Source organism: Macrobrachium rosenbergii, chromosome 40, assembly GCF_040412425.1.
Source record: "Macrobrachium rosenbergii isolate ZJJX-2024 chromosome 40, ASM4041242v1, whole genome shotgun sequence".
Taxonomy (NCBI): domain Eukaryota; kingdom Metazoa; phylum Arthropoda; class Malacostraca; order Decapoda; family Palaemonidae; genus Macrobrachium; species Macrobrachium rosenbergii.
Genome location: NC_089780.1, coordinates 28,505,166 through 28,525,165, shown reverse-complemented (window position 1 = coordinate 28,525,165; position 20,000 = coordinate 28,505,166). Strand labels below are relative to the sequence as shown.

At 36.3% G+C, this 20,000-nt stretch overlaps 2 long non-coding RNA genes across 3 annotated transcripts; one reads left to right on the top strand and one right to left on the bottom strand.

Moving 5' to 3' along the window:
- Positions 1-8,868: 8,868 nt before the first annotated feature.
- Positions 8,869-10,694, bottom strand: LOC136825970 (uncharacterized). Of its 2 annotated transcripts, none has more exons than XR_010849499.1 (3): positions 10,537-10,694; positions 9,861-10,164; positions 8,869-9,225 (listed from the first exon to the last, which is right to left on the bottom strand). It is a non-coding gene; the product is annotated as an uncharacterized lncRNA (long non-coding RNA). The 2 variants fall into 2 exon arrangements; XR_010849498.1 differs by having other exon boundaries at positions 8,869-9,209.
- Positions 10,695-14,389: 3,695 nt separating this feature from the next.
- Positions 14,390-16,152, top strand: LOC136825969 (uncharacterized). The gene is made up of 3 exons (XR_010849497.1): positions 14,390-14,497; positions 15,051-15,323; positions 15,826-16,152. It is a non-coding gene; the product is annotated as an uncharacterized lncRNA (long non-coding RNA).
- The last annotated feature ends 3,848 nt before the right edge of the window (positions 16,153-20,000 follow it).

Genomic DNA, 20,000 nt, shown 5'->3' with positions numbered 1-20,000 from the left:
TAATGTTAGCGTGATTTCCTCCTTTACCTCTGGAAAGAAGGAGGAAGGAAAAAGGAAACTCTATCATGAGCATTTTCTTATTCTCTCTTTTTCCCATCATCTTCTGAAGATTGGGAGGAAATGTTTAGAAAGATCATTATTTATTATTATTATTATTATTATTATTATTATTATTATTATTATTATTATTAGTAGTAGTAGTAGTAGTAGTAGTAGTAGTAGTAGTAGTAGTAGTAGTAGTAGTTATTATTATTATTATTATTATTATTATTATTATTATTATTATTATTATTATTATTCCTACCAATGAAGGCAAACCGGAAATTTATCTTTTAAGATAAATTTTCAGAGCAAACGAATTCAAGAGGTACAGACCAAGAAAAGAAATAACTATGCAAACAAACATATACAAAAATACGCCTAGAAACATGGTGATTAATTCTAAAACAATAAATTTTAGGCAAAGATACTTGAAGAAGGTATATTATCAGTTGCTTAAAATACACGACATGCACTAAACTGTAAACTAAATGACAAATGGGTCTGTCCCATTCTTTTATCCTCCCCCTCATACCTTCATTTCACGCCCCTTTTACCACCTTCTAAACCTTATCTTTCTTCCCGGGGACCCTTAGGGGTTTAAATCGATTTATAATCTAACCCTCACTCTATTCTATCCCCTCATTGAACTGAAATTGAAGTTGCTTAAACTTTTACGAGCATGAGCGTCCATGAAGCTACGAGATTCAGGCATTGAAGTCGGTGGAATAATAATTGTTCTATACGCAATTCAAAGTTATGGTAGATGGTCGAGCACTTAGTCTCCCTACGATGGTCCTAATCACAATTACCGTAACAGGAAAATCGAACCACTTCTCAGGGCAATTTTGTTTAGATAATAAGATTCCGAGACACTCAGATGAGAGAACAAGATTCTAACGACAGCAAATAAGAGGTAAACCTTGTAACACCTTTGTTATCATTTCTGTAGGCACAGAAGGCACAAGATGCTATGTTTAGCTATCTTAGCGAACTGGATGTGTTTAAGCAAACCAAAAAGTTTTGTCAAACGTTTATAATGATTAGTTGCAGTGTTAAGAACAGACTCTATTTTACGTAATATAATTCAGATGAGAAATTATCTTATAAAAAACTCTAGCTTACCTGAATTTCAATCTCATTTCTAACAATAACATCACCACCCTAGTGCACTTCACGTGGTGCACTTCACGTGGTGCACTGTTGGCATTACTTCAGGTTCTCTGCAGCGTCCCTTCGGCCCCTAGCTGCAACCTCTTTCATTACTTTTACTGTACCTCCATTCATATTCTCTTTCTTCCATCTGACTTTCCACCCTCTTCTAACAATTGTTTCATAGGGCAACTGCCAGGTTTTCCTCCAGTTACGCCTTTGAAACCTTTTTACTCTTAATTTCCCTTTCATTGCTGAATGACCTCATAGGTCCCAATGCTTGGCCTTTTGGTCAAAAATCTTATATTCCAAGAATTACATCACTTACTGATCCAAATATCTCGTTTGCAAGGCCAACTATTATGCCTCCACGAAACGGCAAAAATGACAGCTAATTCTGTACACCGGAGTGGATTATCATCATGATAGGCTCAGCTCACTAAAACCCCCACTACTAACTGCTCTCGGCACGACAGCACGCACACACACACATATCTATCTATCTATCTATCCCGCTACCGGATGTCATAATTACTTAAAATTTCTTGCACTTGGATCTAAGGCTTTGTAGTGACAAGCGTATCCAAAAAGCACGAAGAATTCGAGAAGTTAAGAGGGCATTGTGGCTATTCCAACTGCATATGTACCTGGTAAGAAGTGACCAGTGGATGCTACACACACACACACACACACACACACACACACACACACACACACACACACATATATATATGTATATATATATGTATGTATATACTATGTATGTATATACATATACATAAATATATACAGCATATATATGTATAATGTATACACACACACACACACACACACACACATATATATATATATATATATATATATATATATAATATATATATATATACATATATATATATATGTGTGTATATATATATGTATTAGATCTATTATGAGGATCGGAAGACTGCCCAGTACCTCATGAAGACTAGCCACACCGTCAGCTGAAGCAAGTAATGGTCTACCAATTACTTTGCCCTAGGAATGGATGCCACTATTCCTTCATCGGTATGATCACAACTCACCTCTCCAAGGATTGGAACTGGAATGTAATATTTAAGCCAAAGGCTAAGCGCTGGGACATATGAGGTCACTCACCGCTGAAAGGGAAATTAATAGTAAAAGGTTTGAAAGGTGTGACAGGAGGAAAACCTCACAGTTGTACTATGAAACAATTGTTAGCAGAGGTTCTTCTTTTTTCTTACAGTTCGTTCGGGTTGCCCCAGGTCCCTCAGTGTGAGGCACCTCTGATGTCTACCAGATGGAATGCATCTTCCGGTATATTTTGCATCTTCCAGTCTTGGATGGTCTGGGATGCATCTTAGATATTTGTCGAGCTTATTCTTAAACACATCTACGCTCACTCCTGATGAGCTGGTAGCGCATTGAATAGACGCTGCATTATCGATGCTGGTGCGCGGTGGATTAATGTCCTGTGTGCTTTCCTTAGTTTTCCTGGTATCGTTTTGGGCACTATTAATCTACCCCTGCTTGCTCTTTCTGATATTTTTAGCTCCATGATGTTTTCAGTAATTCCTTCTGGTGATAGAAATTCATTTCTCGTCATAATGTGGTTCGGATTCCACAATAAACTGTAGGTCCCGTTGCTAGGTAACCAATGGTTCTTAGCCACGTAAAATAAGTCTAATCGTTCGGGCCAGCCCTCAGCTCAGTGGTCTGGAAACTAAGCTTACTTTTACATGCCTGGATAATCATGTAGCGTTCTCTTCTTCTTTCAAGACTATATAAATTTAAGAATTGTAGTCTTTCCCAGTAGTCAAGGTCCTTAACTTCTTCTATTCTAGCTGTAAAGGACCTTTGTACACTCTCTATTTGTGCAATATCCTTTTGGTAGTAGATATAGAAGAAAGAGAATATGAACGGAGGTATAGCAAATAGAATGAAAGGAGTTGCGACACTTGCAGGAGGGAAACACGGCAGTCACCCCCACAAAAACCACCACCCCAGTAACCAGACACCACACCCCCACCCTCCACCTTCCCAGTCGGGAGAACAGCAAGGCGCCCCTGAGGTGGCGCAACAGCCACCTTCCTCTCTGAGCGCCTTGCCCAGCTGGCAGAACCCTCCGAAGCCAATGATAATAAAAATAATAGTATTATTATTATTATTATTATTATTATTATTATTATTATTATTATTATTATTATTATTAGCAGGCATGATTCGTTCACATAAGCTCGGGACCTCTAATAATAATAATAATAATAATAATAATAATAATAATAATAATAATAATAATAATAATAATAATAATAATAATGGCGATGATACAAATAATGTCACAGTAATTACAAAGAATTAACTGAGTCACTTTTTCTGATAAGGCATTCAGACAAATTATATTATGTCTGCAAACTGTAATCCACAGAAAATTTAACTGACAGCTTCCTTTAAGGACACATGCATCTTATCATCATGTGGCTGAGTTAATTCTAAAAGTTGTTAAATTTCGTTTACCTCATTATACTGAAGTGTTAGCTGTAAGAAGATTCCACATCCCGGCCGTAGAGGGGATGATAGTTATTTAGTAGAGCCATCCAAGCACTAGTGATCTCCATAGAGTAAATAGCTTGGCCGGTGTTACGAAGCACGCTGAAAGGGGGAAAGGATTCTCCATTAGCTCAGCGGGATAGTGACCGTACTGAAATAAGCAAAAAACACTAAATTCATGCGTATATCAATGAGATAAATTCAATTTATTTATCATTTACAAACTATGAACTTTTTCACTGAAATGCTGAACTGAAATTCAGCTGAATTCCATTACTGCTTACACAAAGCTCAGTACCAGAGAAGATGGTTCATATTTAGGTCATAATTAGAAAATTAAAAGAAAAAATAACCTAACCCTACCGCTTTCATAAAAGTATTAAACAATAATTTTTCATTTGGCTGTGTACATTTCCTGCCCAAAAAGAAATTTTAAAAACACTAATTGCTTTTCAAGAATCTTTATAGCGGTGCTGGAAATATTGCTTATTCGCTAAAATCATTTTGATGAGAGAGAGAGAGAGAGAGAGAGAGAGAGAGAGAGAGAGAGAGAGAGAGAGAGAGAGAGAGAGAGTCATTAAACAGAAGTAAAATATTAAGAAAAATATCATTTACATTTTTATTTGGAAGAGAGAGAGAGAGAGAGAGAGAGAGAGAGAGAGAGAGAGAGAGAGAGAGAGAGAGAGAGAGAGAGAGAGAGAATGAAATCATCGAGAAAAATATCATTTACATTATTTTGGAGAGAGAGAGAGAGAGAGAGAGAGAGAGAGAGAGAGAGAGAGAGAGAGAGAGATCATTAAGCATTACAGAAGTAAAATATTAAGAAAAATATAATTAACATTTTTATTTGGATGAGAGAGAGAGAGAGAGAGAGAGAATCATTACAAAAGTAACATATTAAGAAAAATATAATTAACATTTTTATTTAGATGAGAGAGAGAGAGAGAGAGAGAGAGAGAGAGAGAGAGAGAGAGAGAGAGAGAGAGAGAGAGAGAGAGAGAGAGAGAGAGAGAATGAAACCATTAAGAAAAATATCATTTATATTATTACTTTGATGAGAGAGAGAGAGAGAGAGAATCTTTAAACAGAAGCAAAATATTAAGAAAAATATAATTTACATTTTTATTTGGATGTGAGAGGGAGAGAGAGAGAACCATTAAAACTGAGGAAAGCATTGAGAGAAACACCACTGGAACGAGGCACTCCAACGCCAGATGATTTCCTCCTTGAGGAATAAGTACCGGGGTTTTAATGGCAAAACTCGTTAACCGTAAGTGTTAAAAGACTAACGCTCATTTGAGCGTTGAGTTCGCTCAAACACGAGTCATTTTCCCGCGGGAAATCTCCCAGAAACGCGAAATATCTACTTAAGGTTACAAGAACGTCAAGACCTTTATTTTACCTCTAGTTACTTCAAAAGTCTTGTCTCAGCTCAAGACGTAAGTTATTTGTTTATGTTTTGGCAAACTTGTATCCCTATACAAAAGCATGTGACTATAAAAGTGGCTATATTTGTAAGTTCGCTGTACAGGAATCTGAAGATGTATAGAACAGAATAGAGTATAGAATTAGGCCCAAGGGCCGGGCACTGGGACCTATGAGGTCATACAGCCCTGAAAGGGAAATTTACAGTAATAAGGTTTGAAAGAGGTAACAGGAGGAAAACCTCGCAGTTGAACTATGAATCAATTGTTAGGAGAGGAACGAAAGTAAGAGGGAAGAAAGAGAATAAGAACGGAGGTACACTAAGAGGAGTGAAAAGGGTTGCAGTTAGGAGCCGATTGAGGTGCACTCACGACACTAGGCCCCTACGGCACTGAAGATGTATAGATTATGAGAGTGTGAATTTACATAGTCATCACGTACGTGAGCTGCTATATTTAGAGACTGTGACCTGAAATAATGCATAAGAGACAGAGAGACTGAGCGAGATTGAGGGAGGGTCAATAAAATGCTTAATGTCAAACAGATCAGCCTTGAACTTTCCACTTGCCGACTGGACTGGAATAAAGGTTGTTCCATATTCATCTCTCCTCCTACGTTTAGTGACTGAATACACTATAAAAGCTTTATGTTACTTGCTTTGGGTCTGTCAGATAAAAAAAGCCTAATTGTATGTGCATGATCCTGCATATTGACACACTTTCAATGAATTTACGAAAACAAGAATGCATGCAAGCAAGCAGATACATGCTTGCATGCATACATGCAAGCAATCATGCTTGCATACATGCTTGCTTTAATGTATGTATGCAAGCACGTATCTGGGATCAAATAATTGATCGATTTAAAGATTCAGACTTCAGTTGGAAACTTTTGGTAAAAAAAAGAAAAATTCTCTTCACTCATTTTTGTTCTGGAATTTTTATGTCTTGTCCAATTACAGATTTTTCATTCTGTCTTCCAGTTTTCTGTTTTAGTTTCGATACAGATTTCCAAAACAATTATTTTCAGATATTTTTCTCGTACACTTTCAAGGGTTAACTTTTAGTGTATTTCCTAACATCAAACCCTTTATTTTTTTGTCTTTTTAAAGACCAATCTTATATATTATAATAATTAGGCTGCTCGTCTCCTCAGCCTTCACAGGAAAATAAAGGAAAGAATATTTTTTGTAGGTTATATCTCAATGCTACCTAACAAAGCAAACGAGTTTAAGGCAAGAAACGTACGAGATAAAAACAATTTGTATAACGAACTGTAAAGTACGATGATCTTTCCTCTGTTCTACCCTAAGTCTGTATGCCAATTCTCAGACATCTTGAAAGAATTCCAAGTCAATTAATCCGAAGATATGAGTTCATACTCTAAAGTAGTGTAGGAAATCTACTGTATCGATGGAGGAGGGCCTTGTTACGTCTTCCTAAAATGGAAGAACTCAGTATTTCAAGTATTGTGAATAACTTTTCGACGCAAGGTCATCATATTGATAAAATCTCTTGAAAGTGGTGATGGCAGGCACTTCTTGATATCAGGTAGTAAGCATTGGGTCTTTTACTAAGTAAGGTACGTTTTGATAGAGGGTATTAGGCCCTGACCACACTAGCGGACACTCACCGACGGGCAAACACTGTTCCCATAACCGTTCCACTATACTGACCGACCTATGAGTAAAGAGCAAGGTAAACAGGCCCTTGCTAATTTAGGCATGACTGTCTGCAGGGCTACATTAGGCTTGGTAAGTTAAGCTACAGGACTCTACTTTCTGCTGTAGTTGAGATTGTTTGAGTTTATTGGCACCTGTAGCCATTGTGCTATAACGATGGGCATCTCTGTAAACCATATATTGCCATTTCAGGAGTTTGGAAAAATGCGTGGTTAAGATCTGAAGCTAACTGGGACACAGTGGAACAAGACTAGCTGTTATAAAGTCTGAAAGTTATGTTGACCACCGTTATCCCAGTTTATATATATATAAGAAAAAGTTTTTGTTTCATTCTAAAGAAAACTAAATTCATCCCCAATGGCCAGTCTTACTTGACAATTACTCCGAGCAACGGCAAGCACAATTTAAACGATCTTTGAGAGATCTGTAAATATATCAAGAAATATTCTAATGGAGAAACTTTATTCCTTGTGCCTGCCCTCAAAAACTAGTGTGCTGCTAGTCATTTTGTAGAGAACTGACATGCATATTCTATTCAGGCAAAGCTGTGGGAGACGGCGATAATGAACATAACACAACAGGCAAAGTTTAAGTTTCAAATGCTACCTTATTGACATTTACCATTACAACTTCTCCGCTCAGCTAATGATGCATTCATAAACGTACGATTTATTACTCATTCGTAACGTATAAACTACTCATTCTCTACTCTGTATATTTCATTCCTGCGCGGCTTCTTTTTTTTATTTATTTTTTTTGAAAGTTTAGAGTTTAAGATACCAAGGTTCTTTTTTTCCCCTTAAGTTTAAGACACCAAGGTTCTTTTCTTTCCGTTTAAAGTTTAAGACACCAAGGCTTCCAGTTTTTCTTACGAATTTTAAAGAGATCTAGTTTAAATGCAAAATAATAAACCACTTTATAAACTACATTAGGAAATTTCTTCACTAACGTTAAATAAAATTACGCATTTCTGGGCCATCAACATCTGTGAAAGTGGACGGTTTTCAAGTTTCACAATAATCCGTCTCATGAGACAATTACATTTACAGCACTTGAAAGGTAGTGATAAGAGTACCTTAAATGTCAGTTTATTTTCTTTCAACTGGCTAATTAGCCAACAGTCGACAACCCAATTGTTTGTGCGAGTGGTGAAACACTATTTATCGAACAGCAACCTTTGCTTAGCAAGAGTTTGCCCATAATTATCCAATCATCATCCACCACTTCAGACCACATTTCATTAAGTATAATTACTTAAGCGACTACTTCGATCAACGTGCTACGGATCTTAAAGACTCCGGTATCACACCGGCAATGGACTACAAAACTAAATGTTATAGTATACAACGCACTACAAGAGGTTAAACGAAATACGTCAAATTCAAATAGACGCCGCTTACAACCTCGATACGAGGAATGCTTATTTTTTTTAATCACAAAACTAAGTTACTTTACCAGAGGCGTACAGTAGCGTTTTAACATTATTTACATGCCAAGTGAGACTCGCAGGTACCTTTGCCAGGTTTGTTAGCTATGTACTGGAATATTAGATGCGCTGTCCAGTTGCTACTTCCACCTTGGGCTCACCTTGATTAGTACCAAATTTGGGCTTGCCTTTATAGTACCAAGGTTTCTATATTGTCAGTTGTACAGGACAAAGCAAATTTTTGAACTATTTTACACTGCTCTAACATACCTGCAGTTACTACATTTTTTTCAAGATAAGTACTAGCCAGGTACTAGCCATTTTGCAGCCGTTTTTACCAGCCATTTCGCAGCCGTTTTTACCCACAGGTATGTTACTATATAATCAAAAGCTTCAACAAATTAACTTTGGTTACTGGTAAAAGTGATCCGTTGAAGAGTACAAGTTTCAAGTTAATTTCCTATAGGTTACTAATTTAGGATGGAATGTCATCTTAAAAATCCCTTATACAAATCTTAATGAATTTTATCCTTTATACAAATCTTAATGAATTTTATTCTTCCCCCAGAAGTGGACATAACTATAAAACAAGCTAGAAGAGAACCATTTTATTAAGAACCAAAGGCGGCAATTTTTGCCCCAGAAATTTTCGTATTTACAAAAAGACAACTTAAATACTTTCTTAAAAAGCATTTCCAACATATGCATTTTTCAGTTTTCTCCGAGAGGAAATTAGTACAATGAATCGTAAGGGGCAACATGAAGGTTTTATTCTGAACTATCAAAATTCCGCATAATATTTTCTCATCTGCATATTTCCTTTTATACCTACATGGTAGGGATCCAGCAAAGATGGACGAATGTTGTCAGAGCTATAACACTCGAGAATGGTCAACTTAAGGTTCACTCGGCACCGTCAACTCCAGCATATGCGCCCTGAAAATAGTCAAGACTAGAGGGGGGGTTTCGAAGAAATAAGCAGCACTTTAACAAAATTCTCATTAACAACATTAAAGTGTATTTAAATTTCAACTGCACATATTTAAAATCGCTTTCACCAAATATATTACAAAGAATATCAAAGTAGCAGACTAACTTAAGCAAAAAAAAATTAAAGCATTTCTACCCTGAAATATCCAATAGTCTATACACGGATATGAAAGTAAAATTTTATGAACTAGTCCCCATGCGAGTATTGCAAAAATACACTACCTCCCACAAAATTTAACCTAAATTTCTCGTAAAGTATACAAACTTGAAATAGGAAATCTCACATTATACAAGTAGTATTTAACACTTGCTGCAAAATGCACTACCTCCCACAAAATTAAACCCAATTTTCTCGTAAAGTATACAAACTTGAAATAGGAAGTCTCACATTATACAACTAGTATTTAACACCTGTCGAGCAACACTTCAAGATAATCATCCGATTTGGGCCACGAACAAATTTTTAAGTAGTAACACTAAAATCAAATAACGATACGAGACTTCACTGGTTAACTATGAAACAAGAAACCAAAAACCAAAAAAGATAAGTCAAAACTTCAAAGCAAAAGAAAAAAAAAAATAGGCGAATTTACCAACCTCATGAGATCCAATGTGGAATTAAAAAAAAAAAAAAGCTCATATCCTGTACAGTAGGATCCGAAGACCTACTGTAACAGGATATGAGAAAACCTCAAACCTCCACCCACGTCAGGGGCGCCGCCCCTGACGGGGTGGAGGATTGGAAAAAAAAAAAAATTACAGATTGTCGAGATACGATGTATCAATGGCGTCCAGCTTGGTGGTCATTTACTTCGTCAAACGTCCATCAGCAAAGTAGTCGACATTCAGCCTTAATCTTGACGTGATTGCCTTCAATGTAGACCACCTGATGCCACAGTACCTGAAACAATTCACAACACTAAGGCAATTCGAAAGTTTCTAAATGTTATAAACAAATAATTACACAAAACTCAAGACCCAAAATATAACCAGTTTACTTATATGATTATAGAAAACCGGGTCGCTTAATGACTAACTATCATCGTAAGACTTGCTGTAGACATTGGCTGGACGTCAAATTATTCAGTAAAAAGACTACCACATTACATCCAGAATCTGTAACAACACCATGAAATAGTCTAAAACCAAATTATTCTTTAGAAACAAAATAAAACTGCAACTAAATAGTGGAAATTGTATAACCTTCAGTAAGATATCGCAAAACCCAAGTCTTAGAAAACTAAGAAAAAACCACGACCAACGTTATACTAACCTGCACGATAATTACGGAACTAAAACTACAAACGCAAGAACACATGAAACAACAACACAAGCACAAAGACGATTACCGAGGAAGTAAACAAGCCTTCCCTATTACTCTGGCTTCGACTTCGTTATTGTGAACCGTTGCCAGTCAATGATGGTAAACTCGTCAAACAAGCGACGAAGCTCCTCTTCCACCAACGGTGGTCAGCCAAGGACGCTGGAGTTCTGCACCAGGTTGTCGTCTGCCCAATATGTAAGCAGTATGCGTGGAACAAAATTCAATTTTGATACTTTATACGCTTGAACGAAATCTGATGAATGAACCACTGAAAATTAGTAAAAGATAAAGCCTAATTTTCGGGGCAAATTTAATGCACAACAAAACGCAAAGCTTAGCTGCGATTCTGAAACAACCTGGGGTAAAAGAATACGGTCAGAATAAGGATTTTACAACTCCATTTTGGCTTTGTAATACGTTTACCAGAATTCTAAATAAATTTGTAATGTGCTTTGAATCGATATCATAATTTCATAGAACGCATACTTTTGTTTTTTTGCTTATAGGGCATGTGCAGCAAAAGTACACAAGCACCCATCTGCAAGCAACCAGCAGTAAATCATATAACGCATACAGTTGTAAAAAAGATAGCTTGAGATGTTAAGTACATTATCATATATAAATATATATATATATATATATATAGTATATATATATATATATATATATATATATATATATATATATATATATATATTCACGGTGTATGTGACTAACATTAATATTTAGACAAAGTTACAAACTTATGAATCAGTTATCATAGTGGAGGTTGGTTGATATCGATTCCAAGTACAAACACCTGAATTCGACAGGCATAAGTACGCCAGAGTCGATATCAAATGATATCTGTCTTCATGACTTAATGTTCATAGTCACTGTATTTTCGTTGCTTCCCAACCAGAGGGCAGTTCGAATACCACTGTTGACGAAGCATTTATCACTGATAGTTCCCCTTATGTGTAAGCTATTCCTGAGGTATAGTGAGTTGGATATTAAACGAAATTTCTGGCGTAATACTTTTACATAAAAAAATGCACCTTTTATGGGACTAAAATTCACATTTGGCCAGATGCCATTCAAACTTACGAATATCATGTTGGAGTCTGGCTGATATCGATTCCAAGTACAAAATAAAAAAAAAATGTGCCGAAGTTTCTTCGGCGCAATCGAGTTTTCTTCACAGCGTATAATGCTGTACGGTCCGTTGTTGGCCTGTGTTGTTGGCACCTATAGTGGTGCCATGCTCACGATCATGGGTAACTTTAACCTTAAATAAAATAAAAACTACAGAAGGTAGAGGGCTGCAATTTGGTATGTTTATTGACTGGAGTGTGGATAATTTGTCTGACCGTCCGCACTTTCTTTTTTTCTCCCTCAGATCTTAAAAACTACTGAGACTAGAGGGCTGCAAAGTTTGGAGCCCTCTAGTCTCAGTAGTTTTTAAGATCTGAGGGAGGAAAGAAAGAAAGTGCGACGGTCAGACAAATAGCATCTCAATAGTTTTCTTTTACAGAAAACTAAAAACACTGAACTCGACATCATATGTAGAGCAGTGTAGATATCAACTTACACCTCTCTCGATGACTTACTGGTCAGTCACTATATTTTTTCGTCTGTCCAGCCAGGCGGCAGTTCTAATTCCACACGTGTTGAGGAAGCACTAATTACTCACAATTCCACTTGGGTGTCAGTTCTTCCTGAGGTATAGTGAATTAGATATTACCTTCTGGCTTAACATTTTATATATATATATATATATATATACATACATACATACACACACACACATATATATATATATATATATATATATATATATATATATATATATATATATATATATATATATATATATATATATATATTCGTTTTACCTCAGGTGGTCTAAGGGGCGTCACTAAACGTCGTTGGTTTTCGTGACAGCTGTTCGATCCCGTGGGATGACGAACCACTTATTAATTATAATTCCCCTTCGGTATATATAGTGTACCCATATATTATTTCCGAGGTAGAACGAATTGGATACCAAACGACATTTGTAGCTTGATGTGTGTATATAAAATCAGGGTGATGTGATCAAAATTCATATATATATATATATATATATATATATATATATATATATATATATATATATATATACGTAAGTATATATGTATAATATGTATACAGTATATAAATATATATATATAAATATATATATATATATATATATATATATATATATATATATAAAGTATATGTTTGTTAAATGCTTTTGTAATGGTAATAAGCTTGTTGCCTGGACACGGGTGCCGTAGGACATGCAAATGGCTGGGGATACTGATGCACAGTATCCCAGAGCAAAGAAGCACCCATTGGGTTGTTGTGAGCCCCTAAATTGCGGATGAGTCTCTTCCACAGAAGGCCAACAGAGCTCAGGTCAGCAAGTCTGTATATGATTGCTACCGCAAGTTCCAGTAACCTGTACAATCTGGACAATGTTGTTGTAGGAAGTGCCAATGATTTTTCATAAAAATGAAGTTAGTCCCAAAGCAATTGAGTGCCTAGTGGAAGTTGTAGGCCCTATGTTCGGATGAGATACCCACTGTTGGATTAGGTAAAAAAAAAATTACGAAGGTGTTTAATCACCCGGAATCCTTTGGAACTGAAGAAGAGTGAGTGCTGTTTGTCTCAGAAAAGGCTCACCTTTTATTCAGTGGGTATCCCACCCAAACATGGGGTCCACTGCTTTAAACTAATTGCATTGGAGTCAAAAGTCACTGGCTCTTCCTACAGCATTATCCAGATTTATACCGATTATTACAACTTGCAATTGTAGTCGTATATGAACTTACTGACCTGGTTATTGTGAGTGGCGCTGGCTTCAACAGGAAGAAATTCATATGCAGTGTAGGGGCTGACAACTATCTATCGGATGGTTCTTTGCTTTGCAATACTTTGCAGCAGTATCCCAAGCCAATGGAGTATCCAAAGGCACCTGTATTCAGACAACATGCTTATTACCATTAAAGCAGCCGTCAACAGTTATATCTAGTACATGCTATATAATATAATTATATTTATTATATATTATACTGTATATTACACCCATATACATATGTGTATGTATATATATACAGTCTATATATATATATATATATATATATATATATATATATATATATATATATATATATATATAATTTTTGTGCGATACTCGCTGTCTCAGATCAATTGACTTTACCTGCGATACCAGAAGATCTAGCGATAATACATCAGAATACTGGTTGCATTATACGCTATGAAACTGAACGCAAATTGCACAACCCCTGTTCTATACGCATTTGTGTGTTAGATAATGAATATAATTTACTGATGGCTGCTCGTAGATACGTACTTTGCAATTTTTGTTGCACATATCACACAAGCAAGAAACATACAGAAAGCATGCGTGCATTAAAATTATGGTAAAAAGTACATTAAAAATTTATTGAGAGAAATCCTAACTCATAGCGAAGCGTAACTGTTGGTGCAAAATTTTTACCTTGCTAGCATTCTTGAATCTCAAGTGTTGCAGAGTTGTAGCTGCGTGCTGCGTTTTATTGTACATTATATTTTGGTAGGAGTTTGGCTTTCTCTCTCTTTTTTTTTTTATTTGGAGTGGGTCATTCACGAAATTTCGTCCAAGCTCGGAAGTATTATAAATGAATTGTGTTTTTTGTATGTGATATTCCATATCGAACAGACGAGACCCTGGTGAATTCACCCTGGTGTAGAAATCCAGAGTCCTTGGCTACTTCGCCTGTTCGAGGTGTTTACCGTCATTGACAGGCGATGTTTACAATAAAGAAATTGAAGTCAATATAACAAGGGTCTTTCTTTCACTATGTTGGAAGTGTGTTCTCGTTGGACTTGTTGATTCAGTTTGGTAAGGTTTTGTATTTTTTATTTTTCTATTGTTTGGAATTTTTTTGTAATTCACATATTGACGTGGTTTGTTGTATTTTACTGTTCTTAAATCACAGTAAACTACAACAAACCACGTCAATATGTGAATTCTGCAGATTTTAGGATTATTTTTCCCCTTGTTTGCATTTTATTTTAACTTAAGTTTTCGTCCACCATATTGACTTAATTGTGATGCGTACTGCGTCTTTGCTTAAGATGTGAATTTTTATCCTTATTGCTTCAGGCAAATCGGGTTTCCATGATGTTTAGATCTTGGTTTAAACAGATACAGTTTGTGGAAGTGTGCTCTGCACTAGAAGTATATTTTCAGGCTGTTGTTGCAACGAGTCTTGAATCAAATTTTAAGTTATTTTACGCGGTGGTATACTAAAGTTATTTATATTTGTTGCTGACCAGGTGTTATGGTGATGACGAAATGTTAATCTGTCCGTTATATTTTTACGGTATACCTACAGATAAATATACTAATTTCCTGTATTTTTTAGGTTACCAATTTTATTATCTTATTACAGGTACGATGACTTTCGTCTACACGAGCGCAGCTGGGTCATGAATGATTAGGCTGTTACTCCATACGTTGCTGATAAAGATTGTGATGTGCCTCTCGTTAACGACAGGGGTGGTCGCCATTGACATCGGATCTCTACATTTCCATTTTTTTCCCCTCCACCCCGTTAGGGGCTGCGCCCCTGACGTGGGTGGAGGTGCTCTCAAATCCTGTTACAGTAGGTCTTCGGATCCTACTGTACAGGATTTGAGAGCTTGGGAAAACTTTATTTCGAAAGGTTAGTGAATTTTCCTTTTACTTTGCATTCGGTTGTCATTTTATAAATAATTGTTCCATCCTGGAGTGGATATTGCCACTTAACGAGCGTTGTTAGACTTAACATTGTAATTAAGCTTTTAAGTGCACTACATCTAATATTTTAAAGGTTTGTCGAGCATTATCTCTAGGTTTTAATTCCTTTTACTCTGGTCATATATGTAGTTAAGCTGCGAGATCGTTCAGGTTATTCTCGTTGGCCAGTTTTTCAATATTGCTATAAAGGGACTAATTCATTAAGCTATTGTAATTAGTGTTGACTCCTGATTGTCAGGGTAGTAAGATTTTAATATTTTGCTGTCGTTACTTTGGACAAGTAGTTTTTGGCACCCATTTTGAGTGAATATACTTTAGATACTTGTAATAGTCTGGTTTATTTTAAATTCTCATTACTATGAATAAAACTGTCAAGAATTATAAATACTCCAGCCGAAGCCGAAAGTAACTTCTTTTAATTCTTGCAGATAAGAGACTGGTGGTGAATGAATCCGAAGAGAATTGACCAAGCCTAGAGTGGTTATAGTACGACCCGAGACTTCATATGTGCTAGATCCCTGCACATGTAGGTACTAAATGCAGATGTAGTTGAAATAACTACAGGGTATTAAGATTATGGTTTCGAGAAGTCAAACTTAATTCCGGCTATATATCTGTTACGAAGTACTTTGCTGGTACCTCTCGTGAACCCTTGGGAAATAAGCTTATTAGATGGTTGTAGCATCGAAAGGGTTGTGTGGAAAATTTCCCATTAAATAACAACCGCTTTGCTTCTAAGTAAATTTGTCACTTATCTTTTTGTTTTCTTACATACTGAGGATAGAGGAGCTTTAATGTACTTGAAAATTTTAAACCTCGATATTTGTATGAAAAAAATCTTAAACCACTTGAAAAAGTATTACTTGTTCAATAGTTTACAGAATATTTCCACGTGGAAAGTGAGTATAAAATAGAATGTCTGGGGTGCTGAACTTAAGTTTCCACGTGATAAGTATATGGCCATAGAATAGGATAGTTTGACAATTAAAATAAAGAACTGGAGGCCGATAGAGCGAACGTGGCTCGCTGTATTAACTCACACAGTAGCTTGAGGATTGTACTGTTATGCTCCACGCGATCGAGCTTTGTTCGACGGACTTTGTCCGGTGTGACGTCAGAAGCGGTCAAAGTTCTGGCTTTGCCCGCTGTTTCTCCGCTTCTGACGTCACATCGGACAAAGTTCGATCGTGTGGACGCACCCTTACAACGGTAAAACTGCACTACTAACTGGTGGTTGGAGATACTGTACAGGATCTGAGGCCTTTAGAAATGTAAAATTAACAGTTCGGCTTATGATTCAATGAAGCTTTTACTTTTCTAATTTAAAGGTTTCTTACATTTAAAGCTAAACACTTCGATGAGACCTAACATCTAATCCAACCAGAACTTGAAGAATGGAAGGAAATTAGAGTATTATGAGATAAACATTAGAGGGAATATAATTCTATCCTCTGAACTTAAACGTGAGATTAAATTGATTAGTGTTGCTGGTAACTATCCATAATCTGACTTTTATTGAATAATAACTTGTAATGGAAAGGCAATGGAAAACTGAGGAGAATACTGCTTGCTAAAGTAGATACCTCTAGCTTTTAAGACTGAGGATTTGAGGAAGGGAGGGAGACTGACTGGGAACTTCTTGTATCGCGTCATTTCACCAGAGCATAGTACAGGACAATATTGTATGTTATATATGCTTTTGGAACCTTGATATTTGAAACTACCTCGCGGGAAATTTTAAACTCTTAACAGAATTTCCTAAAGATCAAGGTTGGAAAGAATTTTTATTTTTAACTGTTAGGCGGGTGGAAACTTCGAAGAATACTTTGTATGCCTACACAGCTGGCATCTATTCGAGAGGGAAAGAAGAGCAGCTTTACTTTTAGCGATGCTGTTCATATTCAACACCACAGTTACAGATACCTTTAATTCCTTACGTGGAAATTCAGTTGATTACACTTTCTTGGAAATATCATTTGGGATAAATTCCATGGCCTCTCTCTCTCTCTCTCTCTCTCTCTCTCTCTCTCTCTCTCTCTCTCTCTCTCTCTCTCTCTCAGGAAAACTTAGTGCGCAATGAAAAACCTAAAATTTACTACAAATCTTGAATCTGAAATATTAAACTTAATTGATGCTAACGCATTATCAGTCAAACTAGGTCTTCAAAATCACGAAATTAGTGGTTTACAATATATAATAGTAGTATTGTCGTATACCTGTACTAAAAACTGGTTTTCACTAGCTACCAAATTTCTGACGCTTCAATTTCTCAAATGTAGTTGATGAACTGCAGAATATTATGGTTATCAATTTCTCAACTGAGCAATAACGGCTACTCATTGTTAGTTTTCATAACTTCATTTACTAAGGGACTGAGGTAGACTTCAGACTAATTATGCCTTTAATCAATAATTGCTTTTCAGAGTAGAGAAAGGGACTGAAATTAGTTTCATTTAAATTCCTAAGGTGGGCTGATTTTGTTTCAATTATGATTAGGTATTTACCGTTTGCTTTGGTTGGGTTTATTTAATTATCGTAGAATATTTTAAGTTTCATGTCTTGTTTTACTTCAGAACTGGGATTCCAACCTCTGTCGAAGATCCACTGAATGTGCCTCATAGTGATGTCTTGACTCCAGTCGATGAAACAAACCCAACTGCCAAATTTGAAACTAAAGGTGAAACTATTGAAATTTTATCATCTTTTGTGGTTCTTGACTGTCAAAAACTATTTTTTTTTTTTTTTACTTTTTATACATAGCAACCCCTTCGGTAACTACAATGTGATTCCCTGTTGTAGTTTAAAGTATATGTTGAATTTCGTGACAGCCTACATACACTGACCTGTAACACTCTCCGTAGAGGGGTAGCGCCGTCAATGCACCTCTGGGGTGCACTGTAGGCATTGCTAAATTTTCTTTGCAGCGTCCCTTTGGCCCCTAGCTGCAACCCCTTTCATTCCTTTTATTATACCTCCATTCATATCTTCCTATCCATCTTGCTATCCACCTTCTAACAATTATTTCAGAGTGCAACTGCGAGGTTTTCTTCCTGTTTCACCTTTCAAGCCTACTTACTCTCAGTTTCCTTTCCAGCGCTGAATGACTTCATAAGTTCCAGTGCTTGGCCTTTGGCCTAAACTCATTCCATTCCTATAACACTTACTTTTCTTTGTAATTCTCAAGCTAACGGACTACCTCAATTGTTAGTCGGTTTGAAGCTTAATGGTCGTTATTCTTCGACTGAACAATCACTCACAACTTTTCCATTGGAAAAAATGTAAAAATAATTAATTTTACGTTCTAGGACAATAATACAACTGACATGAGGAAATTTCTAAAGCACGATAAAGAGGGTGTTCCCTTTGTGGTAGATGTTTGTATGATTATTGTACGAAATGCAGATGAAGAATGCGGAACCTACTAATTACCGATCTTTTTCTTAAAATGTAAGAGATAGAATATTTACTGAACAGTTTGGTAATGAAGCGAGCTTAATGTAGTTAAGGGGAAATTTTCATTACAAAAAAATTAGGAGTATTAAACTGGAAAAAAACTATCTTTACTTTGTTTTATTAGGAAGCTAAGTGTAACTCAAAAACTTTTAAAGAATTGCAAATTTGGTTTTCTTTGTATCGATCATGTAGGCACAACTCTTCTGAATTTCAGATGTCTAGTATTACATGAATGAGGAATTTGATCCCACAGGACTTCCAACTAAGGAAAAAAGGATCATAAAGAAAATTTAGTAAAATTTGAAACATTTTTCATTTCATGGTATTTGTACCACGTTTTCCATTTCCTATTAAGTATATCTTAGTTTAACCAGACCACTGAGCTGATTTACAGCTCTCCTAGAGAGGGCTGGCCCGAAGGATTAGATTTATTTTACGTGGCTATAAGAACCAATTGGTTACCCAGCAACTGGACCTACAGCTTATTGTGGAATCCGAACCACATTATAGCGAGAAATGAATTTCTATCACCAAAAATAAACACTTCTTATTCTTCATTGGTCGATCGGAGATTCGAACTCTCGGCCAGCAGAGTGCTAGCTGAGAACGGAACCCACTCGTCCAACGAGGAACTCCATTTCCTATTTCATTGTTTTTTAATGTCATCAACTCACGTCTTTTATACCTTGTAGGGGGCTAGTGACGTCAGTGCACCTCACGGGTTGCACTGTAGGCTTTACTAAAGGTTTTTGGCAGCGTCCCTCGGGCCCTTAGCTGCAACCCCTTTCATTCTTTTTACTGTACCTCCATTAATATTATCTTTCTTCCATCTTGCTATCCACCCTCTCCTAACAATTATTTCACGGTGCAACTACGAGGTTTTCCTCCTGTTACACCTGTCAAACCTACTTACTCTCAATTTCCTTCCCAGCGCTGAATGACCTCATAGGTCCCAGTGCTTGGCTTTTGGCCTAAACTCGATATTCCATTCCATTCACGTCTTGAATGCAGAGGTTGACCTGAATAAATTGGCAAAATAATTTTTAAATCCCTATTGGGATATCAAGGTTTTGTCTAGACTTTTTTAGGTTTTATTAGAAAATTGGAGAACCAATTATTTTCTAGGATATATTGGAAAAATTAAAGTGGG